General features: G+C 41.1%; 1 protein-coding gene across 5 annotated transcripts in view; it reads right to left on the bottom strand.

The window, feature by feature from the left end:
* Tacc1 (transforming acidic coiled-coil containing protein 1) overlaps window positions 1-19,254 on the bottom strand; it is a 112,348-nt gene extending 93,094 nt beyond the window's left edge. For 4 of the 5 annotated variants that reach the window (XM_077792451.1, XM_077792449.1, XM_077792450.1 and 1 more), the window contains exon 1: window positions 19,047-19,097. The gene's annotated coding sequence lies outside the window, so the exon portion shown is untranslated. Of the gene's footprint in view, window positions 1-19,046 lie in introns of all 5 variants that reach the window. The other variant, XM_026404719.2, reaches the window with a different exon arrangement.
* Window positions 19,255-20,640: the final 1,386 nt, after the last annotated feature.

The following is a 20,640-nucleotide window of genomic DNA, read 5'->3' as shown; positions in this document are numbered from 1 at the left end:
TTGCTAGGACCTAAGCAATTTAGCAAGACCCTGTCTTCAAATAAAAGGGGTGGGGATCTGGCTCAGTGGTTAAGCACCCCTGGATTCAATCCATACTACCAAAAAATAAATAAATAAGGGTAAAAATTTAGATAAATTGAGACTCTTTTTTCTCCCTCTAATGAGCACTTAAAGATATAAATTCCCTGAGTGCTATGCTAGTTATGTCCCACAAATTTTGATATGTTATATTTTTATTATCATTCATTGCAAAATATTTTCAATCTCTCTTGTGATTTTTTTTTCTTCAACCGATGAATGCTTAAAAGTGTGTTCTTTAGTTTCCAAATACTTATAGTATTGTTCTTAGTTTTTAATTTAATTTCATTGTGGTCAGAGAACAAACAATTTTATTTCAACTTTTTAAAATTAATTGAATTTTTTTTATTATCCAGAAAATGTCCTATCCTGGTAAACATACCATGTGCACTGAGAAGAAGGTACATTTGACAGTTGCTGGATGAAGTGTTCTATAAATATCAATTAGGTCAAGGTAGTTAATCATGTCACTCACATTTTCTGTCTTTGCTGACTCTTTGATTATTCTATCAACGTTTAAGAAGCAATAAATCTCCAGCTGATTTAAATATCCCATTGTGCCTTTTTCTTCCTTTCATTCTGTCAATTTTTACTTCATACATTGTAAGGCTGTAATTGGGGACAGACAAATTTGTGACTTTCATGTCACCTTGGTTGATTAGTTCTTTTATCATTCTGAAGTGTTCTTCTTTATCTTCGATGATATATTTTGTTTAGAAATCTATTTTTTAATATCAATATAGCCACTCCACCCTTCCTGTGCTTACTATTTACATAATGTGTCTTTTCCTATCCATTTTAACCTCTCTCTATCATTCTATTTAAAATACAGTTTTATAGATAGCTTATACAGTTTTTCAAAAATATATCCTTTTTTAGAGCAGTTGAAGGCTATGAACACTGCTAAATTGAAGTGAAAGTACAGAAAGTTACCGCACACCTCTGAACCTCCCCCTCCCTATACACAGCCTCCCCAGACTGATATATTTGTTACAGTCAGTGAACATACATTGATGTTTCTTTATCACCCCAAGTCCATTGTTTACCTTAGGGTTTGCTCTTGATATTGTACATTCTATGAATTTTGATAAATGTAATGACATGTCTCCATATTATAGTATCAAACAGAATAGTTTCACTCTAAAAATCTTCCCTGTTTCCATCATTCTTCCCTCTCCATTAACTCTCAGCAACCACTGATCTTTTTATTGTCTATATAGGTTTGCCTTTATCAAAGTATCATACGGTTGGAACCGTATAGTCTGTAGCCTTTTCATTTGGCCTTGCCACCCAGTAATATTTAAGTTTCCTCCAGGTCTTTTCATGGCATGACAGCTTATTTCTTTTTAATACTCCATTGTCTGGATGTACCACAGTTTATTATTGATTCATCAACTGAAGGGCATCTTGATTGATTCCAGGTTTTGGCAGTTATGAATAAGGTTTCTATAAACATCCCTGTATAAGTTTTTGGCTCATTTGGGTAAATACCAAGAAGTAAGATTGCTGGATTGTAAGGTTAGAATATGTTCAGTTTTGCAAGAAACTGTCAAAACTTTCTGACAAAAGCCAGCCTCTACAACAGCAAGGCCCTAAGCAACTCAGTGAGACTCTGTCTCTAAAAAAAAAAAAAAATACAAAATAGGGCTGGGGATGTGGCTCAGTGGTTGAGTGCCCCTCAGTTCAATTCCTGATACCAAAAAATTAAAAAATAAAATCAATCATCATCTGGGGCTAGGGATGTGGCTCAGTGGAAGAGTACTTGTCTAACATGTACAAGGCCCTGGGTTCTACCCTCGGCATTGCAGAAACAAACAAAACCTCTAAAAAACCTCTAAAAAAATCATCAATTTCAGTCTTTTTAATTGGAGTATTTAGCTTATTAACATTTAATTTAGTTGTTGAAGTGAATGGAGGCAGGTCTATCATTTAATTCATTGTTTTATATTTTTTCTCCTGTAACATATTTCTCCATTTTTGCTTCCTATTTTTAAAAAAATTATTTAAATTTTAGAAATGATTGTTTTACTTTTCCTGCTGCTTCTTAGCTAAGCCTTTGCATCATGTTAAGTAGCTGACCTATAGGTTACAAAATATATCTTCAACTTTTCACAGTCCACTTGTAATTGATAATGTGCTTCCTCATGTAAATTCTACATGAAAAGTGCAATTTATTAAACAGAAAACTCACCAGATGGAGTTAACAGCCAAATAGAAATGTTAAGGGAAAGAGTAAATAAACTTTAGGATAAATCAATCAAAATGACTCAGAATGAGTAATAGAGAAGAAAAAGATTGAAAATAAAATGAAAAAAAATCTTAGGAACTTGCCAAATAGTTAAACAAATATATAATATGAATCTCAGAAGGAGGGAGGAAAATAAAATTTTAAAAATTTTTAACTAATAATATTTAAACACTCCCCAAATGGAATGCAAGTCTGAAGTTTTCAGATTCAAGATACTAAACAAACATGAAGTTAAATAAACATGAAGTCCACTCCAAGGCACATGGAGGTCAAACAGAAATAATAAGTCTTAAAGCATAAAGAGAACATCAATAACAGAGGACTTCCACTTGGTCATTTTTTTGTTGTATCTATTTCTGATGAAATTTCCCACTTCTTTGCTGAGATTTTGATTCACTCAAAACAACCTCTTCCCCCTGGATTTTCACTTAGAACAGATATAAAACCCTTTAAAATTATAAAAATACTTTTAAACCCTTGCCTTTTAAATTCTAACATCTTGTTCACCTCCAGGTCAGATTTGGTTGACTTTTCTCTTAAGGATTTGTTCCATTTTTCTCTATGCTTTATGTGTGAAGTCGTTTTGGCTTGAATCTTGGACATTATGAATGCTAAGTTATAGAGATTCCAGATTCTGTTTTCCTCTGATGAGTCTTGTTTTTCCCTTGTTTTAGCAAATAATTTTCTTGGACTTGAACTAAAAACTCTGTTTCTTGGATTTGGTTTGGGTATGCCCTCTTTGACACTTTCTTTCTGGATATCCCCATTTTTTTTTTTTTAAGCATTCATGATTTTCTGGCTTCACGTGTCTCATTCCCCAGAATACAAAGCCAGCGTGCAGACTACATCTGCCGATTTATCTTTTCTTCTCCTGTTCTCCAAATAGACATGCAACACTAGAGGTTATCTACTTCTGTCCCCTCTTCAGTGCCTTCAAGTAGTCACTTTATGTAACATGTCCAGATTTGGGAGTTCAGGAATGGTTATAGTATCCAGAATAGTCTGTAACATGCGAAAGCAAAAGCCCATACTATATGATTCTTATGAAATGGTAATGTTCAAATTTATATATATCCCAGCTTACTCATCACAGTTGTCCTGAATGACCTGGAACTGCTTTAAAAAAATCAGGAATAATAGAAATAATTTGCCATTGTCCTTGAAGTCAATTTTAAAAGATAAGGACCAAAGGAGTTGGGCAATGGGAGCATTCTTGCATAACAGGAACCAAGTCTGGCATCTCTCAGGGTGACAGAGACTACCATTCCCTAATATCTGTTCTGCTTCTCTCTTAGTTAAACAAACAAACAACAAACACAAACAGGCCTGGTTTTTAAACTAAGCAAAAGCTATTCTGAACGAAAGCTTCATTTCCCAGTCTTCATTACACACAGGTAGCCATGTAACTAAGTTTTAGTCAGTGGAATGAAAATGGAAGTGTCAAGTTCAATTTCCAGGATGTACTGTTAATGAAGAATGGAGAGGTGAACCCTTTTTGTGGTTCTTTCTTTTCCCTGCTGACTGGAATGCTGATGGGATAACTTAATTCAAGCAGCCATGATTAATCTTGAGGTAACAGCCCTGTGCTAAGGTTGAAGAAGCCAGAATTCCTGATGCTATGGAGCTTCTGAGCCTGCTCGTGATTGCCCACCCTCCAGCTTTCCTTTATGTGGAAATAAAAGACAAACCTAGAAATTTTTTAGGCATTATTATTTTTGAGATTCTATAATATTCAGCTAAATCAACTCAATAATTCTATAGGGGAGGGAAAAAAAAGTCGTATTATTTTGCAGTCAAACCACCAGAACCTGGGAGATCTGTATTACTTTGCAGCCTGGATAGCAATCATCCCACCCTACTCTACAGATAGACAGCACGGTAGAAATGAGCTTGAACACTAATGCTTCCCAGGCCTAAGTTCAGCTCCAGCTGAAAGTGTTCAGAAACCACCCCAGCCATCACTGCCAAGCAGACCTATCCCTTATCCCACAGAAAATTCCTTTGACAGAATGTTCCATTCTCTTCTCTCTCAAGGCTGTCCTGAGTTATTCATTCACTCAAAAAAAAATATACTTAATGTCGTCCACTCAGACTTGATTTCCACTCACTCATATACTCAATGCCTACCTGACATCTGGATTCCACTTTGTGGAAGTGCTAGATGAGGTGAGAGTTGTCTGGGACCAGCATTCAGCCTCAGGATGTCACTCTCACAAGTCTATATCCTAACTCCACCTCACCTAATTATTTTGGTAATGCCTATATACAAAATAAATAAATTTTAAAAAATCAAAACTAAGAAACAGAGTCAGAGAACAGAGCCCAAAAGGCCCTTAGAAGTCACCATTTTGTTTTGTTTCACCTTCTTACACTAACATTAAGTACACAGAGGCTCTGATATAGTAGGAGGCAGGGACTTGCCCAAGGTTACAAAAACAGTGGCAAAGCCAGAACCAGGACTCAGATTTCCCCCATGACATCTAGTCTTCTGACCTTTTCTCAATCATTATTTCCTTTATTCACACTTAATTCAAACACGAAGAAAGATGACACATCTGTTATTGCCATTAGAAAATAAAACTTTTTACTTAAAAGCCATTCCATTCAGCTCAGTATCAAAGATAGGAATTACCTTTGGCAATTTGCCTTTCAATTTGTTCACACTTAACTCTGAAGAGTGAACTTGACAGCAGCCAAGACCAGGGCCTTTTTTTCTGGCTTTGGAACCCTTGGCATGGAAGAAAATGAAGTCAGGTGAAAGTCACATGCTTACTTGCAAGGTAAGTTTCCAGCCAAGTGATTTTTGCTTAAGGCTAATTCTCAGAAATCCTTCTAACATTTTTTACCAGCTACTCTCTGTAGGATTGTTCTCTAACACTTTGTACTCAACAAAGCCAATTCTAAGGGGGGAAAAAAGAGAGCCAGAGTAAGCGAGAGATTGCCTTTGTTCCTGCATTCCAAGGTGCTGTAACTGTCACCTGTAATAAATAAATTGGCAGTTTGCAGAAGGGAACTGGCTCTGGGGACCGGTGACCCTGCTCTCCTATGGCAGAAACAGCTGCCAAGTGCACACTTTCAGTCTGTATTCTCAGGGGAAGGAACGAAAGCAATTCTTTCAAGCTCCTTTTGTTTTTTATTTTATTTTTAATTTCATTTACTTGTCATTTCTATTCCTACATAATGATTCAAGGACAGTATGCCCTTTGTGCACTTTTTATTGATTTTTACTTAGACAAAATCTGCCCATAATTCAAACATCCTGGACTCGCTTGCTGCAAGTGTCTTCTTGGAATATTAACTCTTAGTACTTATTTGGGTTTCATCTAATTTTGCAGTAGTGACCTAGAGCAGTCTTTAGATATTTAAACCCGGATTGCAACTCCATTTGTCTGGTCCTGGGGGAAGAAGAGTCGGGGGAGTTCATCCACTAAGACTCGGTTTCCACTCACTGACTTGGCAGGTTTGGGCTCAGTCATCCCACTGAGAAATGACAGAGCAGACAGAAAAACCAGAAGGCTGGCAAGACTCCTGAGGGCCTGGGTTCAAGAAACCTCTTTAATTTGTAAGCTTTGGAATTAAAATCACTATGCACGCTTGATTATATAAAAATAGCACCAAGAATACTTTTAAAAAATGTGCTGTTCTCTGGCTGGGCAAGACAGAATCTATGGAACTTCAAAATGCTGCAAAACAAGTAAACATTCAAAGGAAATCTCTAAAGGAAAAAGTTTAAAACTGTCTTTAGAGGTCATGTTAGTTATTTATCCTAGGACTTTTAAGAGTGAGAGAGCTGCCAAGTACAAAAAAGCTGTAATGACAGGTTTTTACCCTGAGGCAGGTTAAATAAAAAGAAGCAGCAGCACAGGTAGAACAAAACATCACAGTCCTTCTTTAGGAAGTCGGAAAGTTTTCCATCTTCCTACAGAGACCAACCAGAACTGCCCTGGAATGTCTGCCCTTGCATCTGTAAGCATAAGAGTCAGAATAAAATTAAAACACCATACCTTGCCCTGTTAGGTGAAGTACAACCACAGATTAGTAGGGAATGCTGTTGTTTTTGCTTTTCCATGTTCCAGGGAGGGGATGCTTCAGACAATATTTGGTTTGTGTAGTCACAGCTTTGACTTTTTCATTTTTCTTCCCCATAATCATATGCTTTTTATTTCTGTCCAATACTTTGATCCACTTTGCTTAGATACTGTAACCATTTTCTTGAGCGTTTGGGATCTAAAGCACTTGTGGGCAGCAGAAGTGAGAGCCAGACTTGGTGGAGGCATTCTGATCCCACCCATAGTCCACAGCAGGGCACGAGATGGTCAATGCAAGAAGGAAAGCAGGTGCTTAAGCAAGGTGTGCTGACTGTGAGAGACAGAATAGCTGGCTCGCCAGGATGGAAGCCGGCTGAAGAGCAGCCACTGAACCCAAGAACCAAAAGGGGCTAATGGGATCATCTGGTCCTAAAGTCCACCCAAGGCAGGAATCCTCTGCACAAGGTTACTGGCCAGTAGTCAGCCAACTTCTGCTTGGAAAAATCAAAAATATCTCTGGGTAACACAGTACAGCACTCAGATCTCTCTCCAACAAAGGATTTAGCAAATCAGCCTCAAAGAATGTGGTCAGCTGGTACCCTCTAGCTGTTAAGCCTTCAGGGTGTCTCAGCTTTTGAGCTAAGATCAGTCTCTTTGGCAGTTCCCAGGCAACAGCCAAGCAAGGCAGTAGTATAAAGACCCAGTCACTTCTGTCCCTCATGGATTCCTCTAAGGTATCACCTTTGCTTTGAAGCTCCATAGGGTCTGAGAGATCCTGTGAGACCTGAACCATACATGGCCTGAAGGCTCTCCTGCCCACCTTGCTTTCTCTCAAATTATAGTTTGCACTTGGAATTTCCTCTAAAGGCCCAAGTGTGGAAAGTTTGGTCCCCAGCCTGTGGTGCCTTTGGGAGGTGGAGGAACCTTCAAGAGGTGGAGCTAAGGATAGGGAGCAGGGTGGGTGGATGTGGCTTGGTGGCAGAGCACTTGCCTAGAATGTACAAAGCCCTAAGTTCAATTCCCAGCACACTTAAGGGAAAAAAAAGAGGCGGGGCTAGTGGAAGGAAGTTAAGTGATTGAGGACATGCCCTTGAAGGGGATACTGGGGCCTCAGCCCCTCCTCTTCCCCACAGTGGCCATGAGGTGAGCAGCCTCCTCCACTCTATGCTCCAGCTATGATATATTGCCACTCCACAAGGTCCAAAAGCAACAAGCCAAGTGACCATGTACTGAAACTTCTGAAATCATGAGCCAAGATAAATCTTTCCTCCTTCTAAGTTGATTTATCTCAGCTATTTTCTCACCATGATGGAAAGTGGGCCATATGTACCTCCTTTTCTTTTTCTAGGTGTCACTTCTCAAAAAGCCTTAATAATGAAAGCACAGGGAATTTTTTTGTGAATATGTCAGTATTCTATAAGAAATCCTAACAGTGGAAACATGCCATTATGTATTTGTCAAAATGCATAGAACTTTAAGGCACAAAGAGTGAACCTTAATGTATGCAAATTGAAGAAAAATAATTTAGGAGCTCAGATGATCCCAGGATGAAATGCGAATTGAGATTAAAAAAATCTAACTGTATTATAAATTTGTGAAAAATCTTCACTGAAGCGGGTGTGGGGGTAAAGATGCTGACCTAAGTAACTCTAGAAATGAGTAGAGTCTATTAAGATAAAGGCGAAAGAAACTGCACTGTAATCTAGTTGACGAAGTTGTTTCCTGTGGGGGTCCATGGTAACAATTCTAATACCACCACACATGTATATTGCAATTGAACAATTACGTAAATGGATAGCAGATGGTGGGAGCCAGGATTCTCATTGTCGTAGTGGAAAATTACAAATTGGAAAGGGGAGGTCTAGAATGATCCTTGTGGTAACGGATTAGAGTTGGAAGCATCAGTATGATTTCATGTTTATGTTAACATATAGTTGGTTACACACAGAAATATTTTAAAATGGTGTATATACACAGATTAGCACATGCATAGTCTCCTTGTTCTATCAGCTGAAAGGATACTGACACACCCTAATATCGACAAGCTCATCCAATACTGAGATCTTGGTTTTTAATATCATTCTCCAAAATAAATAAAGGAACCTGGGTTACTTGGAGAAATAGCTGAATCTAAGACTGGGGTTGGAAATATACAAGATCCATCTGGAACATCTTATAATGGTAGGTGCATCTTGTAGTTTAAAAAAAAAAGTGCTCAAGAAACAAATACCAAATCCCAAAATGATAGAGGAGTATTGCAAAGGGACAAAAAAGTCAAGGAAAGAGTACCCAATGTCCAAAGCTATAACGTATACAATAAACATACATGAGTCCCTACTAATATAAATAAATGATTAAACATAAATACATGAAAAGATGAGATAAATCTACTATGAAGGAATTCTAAATAATTTATGTGTGAACTCCACCCTCAGTGAGGCAGTGCTTAACTTTCCACTTCTAAGTGTGGACTGTGCACAGTGACTTCCTTCCTAAGAGTACACAATAAAAGCAGAGACATCTGACAACCGCTACTTCAAGCCAGGTGATTAAGGTCAACACCAGGAGTGATGTCATCCCGTTCATAGCAGGTACTTTTAATAGGATATGGTGAAAATGACAATTTACTTCCCCCACTATAATCAAAGAAAAACACAAGACAAATCCCAAAGATGGGATATTCTACAAAGTACTGGACCCAATTGTCCTCAAAACTGTCAAGGTCATCAAAACCAAGAAAAGCCTGAGAAAATATCAAGCCAAGGAAAACCAAAAGCGACATGACTACCAGATACAATATGGCGTCCTGGATAGTAGACTTGGGAAAATGCCAAGAAAATTCAAATTAAGTATGAACTTAGGTTAATAAGAAACTATTAATATTGGTTTATCAAATGTGAAACAAGGACTTCCCAAATGTTAGATATTAATAATAGGGGAAATTGGATATGGAGTATATGGCAATACTGCACAATCTTCACAATTTTTCTGCAAATCTACAACTGTTAGAAAATCTATAACTGTTACAAAAAGTTCTAAAAATAATTCCTTATATTATTAAAATTAATTTAATTCTCTACTTAGATAAATGTGCCTGCTAGTAATTTTTACCATCGTGAGTGGCACTTGACAGTCCTCTGCCTAGATTCCCCCCACCCTAGGTTTTCATGTGCCTGCTCTAGTCAGGGCTCTATTCAGACATCATGACCTCAGAGAGAGTTTTTCTAACTACCCAGTCTGAAGCAGCACCTCTCAATCCCATACACATTCCTTCTTATCTTGCCTTGGTTCCTTCCAAAATTATTTTGCTTTTGTGTATTGTCTCATAACCACCTCCATCCATTAGACTCAGTACCGAATAGTGTCATCCACAGTTACTTCTCAATGCCTAGACAAGTATCTGGAAATACAGTGAGCACTCAAAAAAAATTGTTGGATGAATAAATTTAAAAATTGGTCTAAATCCCTTCCATATGATAGTCATTCAAACATACAAACTTGCACTCTTCTAGTTTTCTTTAGGCAAAAAATCTTTACTGGGCATGGTGGCATACACCTGTAATCCCAGCTGCTCTGGAGGCTGAGGCAGAAGGATCAGCAGCCTCAGCAAAAGCAAGGTGCTAAGCAACTCAGTGAGACCCTGTCTCTAAATAAAATATAAAATAGGGCTGGGGATGTGCCCCCTCCCCACAAAAAAAAAAGTCTCTAGATTCTTCAGCATTCCTCTTGACATAGTTGCCTTGTACTTAATTATGATATAGTAGTAGTAATAATAATTTTATTGAGGGCTGGGGATGTGGCTCAAGTGGTAGCACTCTGGCCTGGCATGCGTGCGGCCCGGGTTTGATCCTCAGCACCACATACAAACAAAAACAAAGATATTGTGTCCGCCAAAAACTAAAAAATAAATATTAAGATTCTCTCTTTCTCTCTCTCTCTTTAAAAAATAATAATTTTATTGATTTATCACTTTACTTTGTGCTATGCACTGCGAAGGACTTTTAAAAGAGTTTCTTTTTAAATCCTCACCAAAAAAGTATGCTCCACAAGTCAGTACTACTGAAGATCTCTGGAATGTCATTATCCCTCTTAAAGAGTGGCTCCAGATCTGAACTCCGCTGTCTGGATGTGATCTGGATGGCCTGACCATTGTCTTCTCTGATATATTCTATCAAAATTGCCCATGTGGAGGGGTGGGTTGGCTTAAGCAATGAACTTACTGTTTGTCCTCTACCAGTGAGCATCACATTGGTCTGGAACAAGATTGGTGCTATGGCAGAATATAATTCCATTTCCTCACCATGGGCACCATTTAGTTCTGCTGGCTTGTTTTCACAGCATGACTTTCTCAATGAAGGAAGCTCGGTGTTAGTCTATATTTTGGCACAGTCATCCATCTCATTGTGGACTGGCCCTTTGAGTAGCACTGATCTCAGCCAAAATTCTCAACATGATTTTTTAAAAATATATTCTTTTTAGTTGTAGATGAACACAATACCTTTATTTTATTTATCTATTTTTTTATGTGGTGCTAAGGATCAATCCCAGTGCCTCATGCATGCTAGGAAGCGCTCTACTACTGAGCTACAACCACAGTCCTTTCAGCATGATTTTTTTATTCATGTTGTAACACAGGCTCAACATCTAGTATATTACTACTGCCTACCAACTTCCAGTAAGAGGACCTATTTGGGATCTAAATCCTACAGAGAATACTCAAAGATGGCCCAGGAGAGCAGTTCGTGACAAATCGTGAGAGGAAGGCATAGTGGAAAATCCTTAAGATTGGTTCCCAAGATTTCTGTCTTTATCCTGGGCCTATCACTAATCTGCTGTGAGTATGAAAATTTCCATTTCTGGGCCTTATCTATAAGAAAGGGTGACAGAGCTACCTGATTTCTAAGGGCCTTCCAGGTTTTATGGTGTAAGATTCAACTCTTTGAGTCAAAGGACTTCCATACTCTAAATGTCCCTAGACTGGACCTTCCACCGTTTTCCTCTCCCATCATAGCCCACCATCTTGACTGCCACAGTGCTTTGCCTGGGGACAAATTAGCTGGCTTCAGAAAGGGAATATCACAATGATATCCAGTGGCCAGGCCCCAAGATAAAAGAATTAGTCTAGGGGCTGAAAGTCTTCCCCAAAGATGGACCGATACTTTTGTCAAGCATAATGATATCAATACACAAATTCCATTAGAATTGTTCTGAAGGAATTCCATGTGTTTGTCATACTCTGTCATAGGCCAAATAATAACCTCCAAGATGTCAACTCTTAATTCCTAGAACATGTAAATGTTACATATTTGGAACAACATCATCTTATTTGCACATGTGGTACCCTATTTGCTAATGTGATTAAATTAAGGATTTTGAGATGTGGAGATTATCCTAGATGATCTGGGTGGGCGTTAAATACCATCAGAGGTATCTTTATAAAAGGGAAACAGGAGAAGTTTCCACATACAGAAATAGATGGCAAAATGACAGCAGTGCTAGATTTTGAAGTGATGTCGTCACAAGTCAAGGAATGCTGGAAGCCACCAGAAGCTGAAAGAGGGTAGGAACAAAGAACAGATTGTCTCCCAGGGCATCTGGAGGGAGCACATCCCTGCCAATGCCAATCAAGCCCAGTGAGGCTGACTTGGATTTCTGGACTCCAGAGCTTTGAGAGAATAAGTTTGTTGCTTTAAGCCACCAAGTCTGTGGTCATTTGTAACAGTAGCCATAGGAAACTAATATACTCTGCTCCTTTCAGTTATATTTTCCTTTCATACAGATTGGTATGGTTTAGATCCTCAATGTTGCCTAAAGGTTCAGGTGCTAAAGGCTTGGGCCCCAGCCTGTGGTGCTGTTGGCAAGTGATGGAACCTTTAGGATGGTAGGAAGTTAGGTCTTTGGGGCTGTGCCCTTAAAGGGGATATTGAGCCCTTGGCTCCCTCCTCCCTCTTTCTGCTTTCTGGCCACCATGAGGTGAACAGCTTTGCTTCACCAAGGCCTCCAGTTATGATGTTCTGCCTCAAAGGTCCCAAAACAACAGAGCTCACCGACCATGGACTGAAACCTCTGAAACCTTGAGCCAAACTAAATCTTCCTCCATCAGGTGCAGTGGTGCATACCTGTAATCCCAGCAACTCACCAGGCTGAGGCAGGAGGATCACAAGTTCAAGGCCAGCTTTAGCAACTTAGAGAGACCTTGTCTTAAAAAAATAAAATAAAATAAAAAGGGTTGGGGGTATAGTTAAGTGGTAAAGCACCCCTGGGTTCAATTGTCAATACTGCAGAGGAAAAACAAAAAAAGCAATTTCCTCCTTTAAGTTGATTTGTCTCAGGTATTTGTTCCAGCAGAGAAAGCTGACGGACACAGCTTCTCTTTTTCTAATGAACAAAGGATGCCGGTGAATAAAAAAATTTCAATCTGAAAATAAAAGAGCTGTTTACAGAAGTCCGAGTCGAGTTTGGAAGACCACAAAAGATAACTGAGTACCCCTGGACTGCCTATACAGAGGAGAAGACCCTGCTACCACCCTTAGCTCCAGGTCAGGAGGAAAGAGCTGAATGGAGAGCTGGCTGGCTGCCTGATCAAGCTGTGGCTTCAGTCAGAGAACACACCCTGCCCGTGGTGACCCAGCAGGAAAGGAGCAAGGGAAATGCCTACCTTCCTACCACCACTCCCTTCCTCTGACTCCCTACAGGTGTCTTCCATTTGGGTGAATCTAAGTAGAAACCAAATGCAAAGGAGTCATTAAGGCCAGAGCAGTGGAGGCTGGAGAGTGGATTTATAAGAGCAAATGGAAACACCTAGTAGGCATGTAACTTTAATCCCTTGTCAAGACTATCCACCCAGATCAATTTAGTTTTGTGAACTAAGAGGGGGCCCTGGACTCTGGCCATGTGGCCTTGGGAAATTCACTGCCTCTCTAGGCCTCCTTCTCTTCAGCTGTGAAAGGCAGGGTTTAAAATAGAGTCTCTAAGATCCCCCTTAGCTCTGGTGGGCGTGATTCTGGAAGCAGATTGAATGCCTTACCAGGCTAGGCTAATGTGTGCCTTGAGTCCTGACAGCTGTTTATTTACTAAAGTACATGCAGGCCTTTCTTTCCATGACGTACACATCTCAGCATCTGTTCAAGCACATGCAGTGCATGCTGGGTACTGAGCCCCTCGAGTAGGCTGTGCTCCCATGCAGCATGCAGACATATCACAGGCACACTGGAAAAGGAAGCATTAGACCAGAAACCCACACTGGGTTCTGGAGGACCAACTCAAAAGCCCAAGAGGCTGGCAGTAAGGCAAGCCACTTACCCATCGGCTGGGTTGGCAACTGGTGGGCACGCCTGCTGTTCCTTAAGAAGACCAGGGAGGCCTCAGCAGCTGGCTGCAGCCAAATAGCCCCCAGGCTGGTCAGCAAGTCCACTGGCAAGCCCAGAAAGCCCAGCAAAGGGTTGACTGCCAGCAACCATGCAGATGGTAATAATTAGCCAGAAAAATCAAGCTATGGAAAGTTCCAAGGGTCCAGGAAAGTCCTACATTACACAAAGAACATACTGAACCCTCCCTTGCTGCCTTGGGGCATTTTGTTCTGTATTTTGTCTGCTTTTTCAACTCTTCCTGTCTGCTTGGGTCTCTCTGGAACCTCTTTTAAAAAATAGAGGGTGAGGGTAAAGAATAAAGCATCCCCATTGCTGCTCTAGGGCTGAAACTGCAGAAGGCATAGAAGCCTCCCCCCACCCCTGCCCATCCCCATGTATCTTGGGTGGTCTGGCATAAACAACAGATTCCCTCCCTTTCTCCCACCCTACTCCTAGTCATTAAACTAGGACACTCCATAATTACTGATGGGCCCCAAATGAGCCCTGGTTTATAGTGTGTGATTTGGAGGAGAGAGTAAGGCCTAAGGAGGACCTATATTCCAAATCCTTAAAAACTGTCCCCAAACTGCTAATGATTGCCAAATTCCATGGTCATCTTGTTCCCAGCAAAACAATCTGATCCTTGTTATACACACACCCACACTTGGGTGGTATGTGCTTAAGGTTGTCCAGTGAATTAAGGGCCTGCAAGCCTTACAGAGCTAAGGAAGTGAGGGGAGTCTGAATGTGAAAGGCTGAGAAGGTGGATGGGAGAGAGGCTATTGGGAAAGATGAAGGCTCTGGACATCAAGGAATAATATTATGCCCTTCATACAGCTGCCTAGAGCTGTCCCTATTGAGCTGGTGCTATAAATATTCTGAAAATTCAGGTAAGCAGCATCACTAGTGACTAACACACCAAAAGCCTATGACCTGGACTTTCAAAGCTCCTCTCAGGTGGGAGGTTGCCTTTCCAGCCCAGGTAACAACCATGAAGTGTGGTTAGAGGCTGCCTCAGAAGTCTTCTTACTCCAAACACTCTTGCTACCCACTATCACAGTGGAACCTAAAAGTCTCCCATTAGATCCCACACCAGTAACATGAATTTGTTTTTTACAGCAGTCCGTCCTTATCCAAGGTTTCTCTTTCTGGGGTTTCAGTTACCTACAATCAACCATGATCTGAATGCATTAAGTAGAAATTTTCAGAAATAAAAAATGCAGAAGTTTTAAATTGCACATGGTTCTGAATAACATGATGAAATCTCACACTATCCCCTTGTCCCTCCTAGGATGTGAATCATGCCTTTGACCAGTGTATTCATGCTGTATAGGCTACCTACACGTTAGTCACTTAGTAGCAGACTCAGTTATCAGAAAGTTGCAGTATCACAGTACCTATGTACTAGTAACCCTTCTTTTACTTAAAGGCCCCAAGGCAAAAGAGTAGAGATGCTGGCAATTTGAATATGCCAAACAGAAGCATAAAGTGCTTCTTTTAAGTGAAAAGTTGAAAGCTCTTTATAAGGAGAAACTGCCTGGCCATTTTGTTGTTGTTGTTGTTATTGTTTTTGCTTAGGACATCTACCTGTGCATCTCCTGTCAGGTGCCCTGGGCATCTTCCAACCCCTGCTCTACAAAATGCCTAAGAGGGTTTCATTCAGATTTAGTGTTTTGAGAGTTACCATTCCTACTACTCTTTCCATTCACTTCCACATTAGGTCTGTCTGTCTGTCTATTCTTTTATTTTTCCTTTTCTTTTTTTTTTTTTTGTAAGGGGGATTGAGCCTAGAGATGCTTTACTACTGAGCTACATCCCTAGTCCTTTTTATTTTCTTATTTTGAGACAGAAATTCTTTAAGTTACTAAGGATCTTGCTAAATTGCTGAGGCTGGCCCTGAACCTGTCATTCTCCTGCCTCAGCCTGCCAAGTTCCTGGGATTATAGGTGTGCACCCCCATGCCCAGTCAATATTCAATATTCCTTAAACAGATAGAAATGGTTTAAATCAGGGAGAATTAGATTTACTAGAATTTTAATGTCAGACTTAAGCATCCATACCCGCCATTAGGCATTCCCCTGAGTTAGAATCCTAACTCTAGTACTTATCAGCTGGCTGACTTTTTCATGTTATTTTTCTTCTCTAAACCTTGCTATCCTCATTTTTAAACTAGGGAAAATAACAGTACTCACCTGACAGGCAGTCATGAAGACTAGTCAGAGGGATAATGCATAGGAGCACTTCCCACAAAGCCTGGCTCAGAGTAAATGTTCAGTAAATGTCAGTCGTGGATTTATTTCTCACCTACTTGTATTTCCAGTAAAAGTTGGCAAAGTGATGCATGTGAGTTTCAAGATCATTATAAATCTAATCCAGACTTGGGCTGTGCTCACAAATTTGTTCTTTGAAAAATGCACAAAATTCGTCTGTAAGTCGTGACCCCCCCTTCTGTTTTTCTAAGATAAGCTACATATAGCTCTTAACGTTTATATCTCAGCTTGAAATTCTAAAGCCAATCTCTCAGAAATATAAGTGGTTCAGCCAATGGCATTTGGAAAAAAACAAGCACTTTTTTTTGTTTGTTTGTTTTTGTTATGTAATGGACCCAAGATGACCTAGCTAATGTGTGGCAGAGCCAGGATGTGCTCGCAGACAGTCTGGCTGCAGAGCCGAGCTCTCTTTCATTAAACTATACTATCCTGGGCTGTGTATGTAGCTCAGAGATAGAGCACTTGCTGAGCATGTGAAAGGCCCTGGGTTCAATTCCCCCCACCACAAATAAACAAATATAATAAAAGTAAAGTTAAAAACTATACCATCTCATAGATAAATGAAGTTCATCAGGGGTACAGCATGGCTAAAAGTCATTACTCCACTTACTCACAGGAGCACTCTTCCTTCCATAGAACATTCTGTGCTGACCCTTTAACCCTGCTCCTCCCAGGCTATTTTCAGGGGCATCATTTGTCAAAATACAAAAGAACCATCATCACAACATATCATTGCTGCTGTCAAACAGGGCTGCAAAAAAAAATATTCAAGGCATTGTGGCTCGAATCGGGGATGGGTTCCAAACTCACCATCACCATTAACTGGCAGGATGCCCATGGGCCAGTCACTTAAGTTCCCCTCCTCTAGATTCCTTATCAGTGGAGTGGGGATCATGCCTCCTTGAGCTTTTGTGAAGATTATGTGAGCTGCTCTTTTAATAATGTGCTCAACATAATGTCTGGCTCAATGAATAAGCAGTTATCATTAAGGAAGATCAATAATAAGCTATTATGATTATTGATTACATAGTCCATAACTGGGAGCAGAATTGAGATGGCCACCTTCAGAGAAGACTGAGAGAGGAGCCAGGTTATAAAATAAGCTCTCCAGGGTGCTGCTCCTTGTATGTCCCTATAAAGAGGAGAGGGTGCCTGAGACGGAGGAGTTCACTCCCTGAGCCTGGCTGGCACGAAGCCTCCAGCGGGCGCCCCACAGCAGGACATGATCATTACAGGAGGCAGATGGGAGGACCAAGTGAGCTTAGACAGGGAAGCTAGAAATCCCGCTGCCATAAGCAGTCATTTTCAGTCTAGGCAAAGCACTACTTGTCAGCAGTTCTGCACATTATTTCAGAAAAGTTTGTTTCAACTGGAAAAGTTGGTCTTTACCTGACCTACAAGTCAGGCATGGATGGAGCTACTCCATTGGAAGTAGAAAAGGAGATACCCGGAGCACCAACATGATGCTGGTCTCCATGTTGAAGTCCTCAGCAAAGGGGCCCAGCATCCTGGCCCAGCATACATTTCCCAACTGCTATGTTCTAACATAGCAGTTGGGAAATGTATGTAAGAGGTGAAGCCTGCCCTTCTTGAGCTTAGTATAAGCTCTCATATAAGACAGGCTGGCAGCTGAACACCAGGCACAAATCCTAACAGGCACTATGGGCACTTCCTACCAAACTCTGAGGCTTCTCAGTTTGGAAGGGATCCCTCAACAGTTATACTGCCCAGTGAAGAGCACATTTGCACTGTTCACTTTCTTCAATAAAACAGTCTTGAATTTTACCTCTCACAACACCTGGGTGAAGTGGCATTATTATTAGCCCGTTTCCTAAATGAGGAAATTGACGCAGAAGGCAATTAACTATCCAAAGTCATCCAGTTAGATAATGCTGAAACTCAGATTCAAACCTGGTCTTCCTGATTTCTGAGCAGAGCAGCCTAGATTTGAGACCCACGCTGCTTGGTCCCTCCTCTGTCTCTTACTAGTTGTGTTTCCAGCCTCAATTTCCTCATCTGTAAAATGGGAATGATGATGACAATACTTACCACCCTTAGAATAGTGCTTGGTGCAGGGCAAGTGCTCAGTTATCATTAAGGAAGATCAATAATAGTTGCTACCTCAAGATACCAACCAGTAGGCAGTGACAATTTTGTTCAATTCCCGCCCTCATTTAGTCAAGAGAACAGTGCATGACAATACGTGACTGAGGAACAAATTGTGTAGTACAGAGAGTAAAAGCCATAGATGTTCAGAGAAAAGGCATTTAAAATGTCTCATTTATGACTGCTTCATAAGTTTTTGAGTACTCCTTGTGCAGAAGCCATGCTGAGTTCTCTGATCCCATCCAATGTCAGCACATGTACTGCCAAAGCCAGCTTTTCAGCCACTGGCTGCTGGGAACATGTCCCTAACGAAGACAAAGGCCACGTGTGGGCTTCTGAGTAGACCAGTTAGCTCTCTCTCTCTCTCTCTCTCACACACACACACACACACACACACACACACACACACACACCTATTTCAGACAGCACCTGAGTTCTGTCTAGGACTATAGCCCTGGTGCTCAAGGGCTCTGACCTTCTGACTCAGGCTTCTGCCACATCCCACACCTGGAGAAACAACTCCAGGCATGTGTCCCATGATGGTGGGTGGGAGGCAGGAGACAGCATCATGGGCCAGAAGACAGCCTCCAGGTCCTAGGAAACAACCAGGCCTTCACCTCAGTCATTGCTCTCTGAATCTTTTCAGAGCTGAAGGTATTTATGAATGCTCCTCGACATTCCAGGGGGCTCAGAAAAGAAAGGAAAGAAACGGAGACATCAGGGAATTCATATCAATTTCCCAGAATTCTGCCATTAATACTTCCCACACCCAACAAAATGTGTGCTTTCCGGGACGCAGTGATTAAAGTTCAATTTGGAAAGAGAAAGGAAGAAGGGATGACGGATCTCACCCCAGATTCCCCTCATCCACCCACTACCATGCACACCCCCTGCAGAAGAAAACACCCCAGCCCCAAGCTCAATAGATGGGAAATGATGGCAAGAATGTGCGGTGCCCGGGTCCTACCTCTTCAGCCGGGGTCCCCTTGCGCCACCTGCTAGGGCTGATCCATCCCCTCTCCTTGGGAAGCCGAGCCGCGGATCAGGGAGGAGTTCCGCGGAAGGAAGGGGAGGGCAGGGCAGGGCAGGGCAGGTCTCCCAGCCCGAGCACTTGGGTACAGGGACAAGGATGTTTTGTAACTCCTGCCTGGAACTTCCAGAGGCAGAACAGGAAATGTCCACTGGGGCCGGGATCTCAAGTGAGAAATGGGTCGGGTCTCCTTCGCTGGGGAGCTTCCTGAGCGCGCTCCACGGGGATCGGTCTGGAATTTAAAGCTCCCTCTGACTTCCGGTGCCTTTCCCCCCTTGCACTTTCCTCCAGAACATTTTTTTCTTCTTCTTCTTCTCTGAATGGAACCTCAGCTTCGTTCCTGGCCTGCTGGAAACATTTGGATCAGGAACACTCTCCCCTTGAGAGAGAATTTCTCGTGTTACAAAGTTCAATTAAAAAAAAAAAAGTGAGCTATTTGTTTTGCCAACTTTTGCACTGGGAACATTTTTGATGGATTTTTTTTTTTCCTGCCCTGATCCTCTGGATTTCAAGAAACACACACACACCCACCTCCATCTTACTGACTTTACTTTTTTTCTTAACTGCCTCCCTCCCCGTGGAAAAACAACAGTAGCTGATACATGGTTCCAGTAAAGATGTCCTTCATCTGTGGGCTCCTAGGCTACTGCCCAAGTCAGCCTTCTTCATGCTGATGTGTCACTGGCCGTGCAGTGTATGTGGTGTGTGGTGAAGGAGAGAGAGGGTAATCATGGTCTTCAAGGACCTCTCTTGGTTCTAGGTCTTTTGATGATGGTCACACAGGAATTGACTACCTTTCCCAAATGATGTCCCAGTCCATTACAAACTACCTCCTCTGCTCCCCAGGGATGATGGATGTGTATGGGACTGAGAAGTCCCATCAGAATATTGAGTTGTTGATAATCGCCCAGAGGGTGGCATGTCTGTGAATTATTAAATGCCACCACAAATTGGGAACCTTTAGAGTACTTGTTGACCCCTGCAATAAAACTCAGTACTTCTCACCGTGCTAATTGGGGATTTGTTCACAGACAGAAAATGAGAAGGTCTCCTCTACTCTCTGTATTAAAAGAAGATAGAGGGGCTGGGGTTGTGTCTCGGTGGTAGTGTGCTCGCCTAGCACGTGTGAGGCACTGGGTTTGATCCTCATCACTACATAAAATAAATAAAATAAAGATATTGTATCCATCTACAACTAAAAAAAAATTAAAAAGAAGGTACAGAATAAACAAACTATTAGTGCAAGCAAGATGTAAGGGGGAAAAGTGTGTGTGTGTGTGTGTGTGTGTGTGTGTGTGTGGTTTTTTATCAATTAACCAGGTTATAACTCTTTTTTTTAATTAGTTGTTGATAGACCTTTATTTTATTTATTTGTATGTTGTGCTAAGAATCAAACCCAGTGCTTCATGCATGATAGGCAAGCACACTACCACTGAGCCACAACCCCCAAAATTCTTTAAACAACTTTTTAACTGTAATGCCTGTAATCCCAACTATTAGGTAGGATAATCACAAGTTCAAAGCCAGCCTG

The sequence above is a fragment of the Urocitellus parryii genome, chromosome 14, assembly GCF_045843805.1.
Source record: "Urocitellus parryii isolate mUroPar1 chromosome 14, mUroPar1.hap1, whole genome shotgun sequence".
Taxonomy (NCBI): Eukaryota; Metazoa; Chordata; class Mammalia; order Rodentia; family Sciuridae; genus Urocitellus; species Urocitellus parryii.
This window is presented reverse-complemented; position numbering and strand designations above follow the sequence as displayed.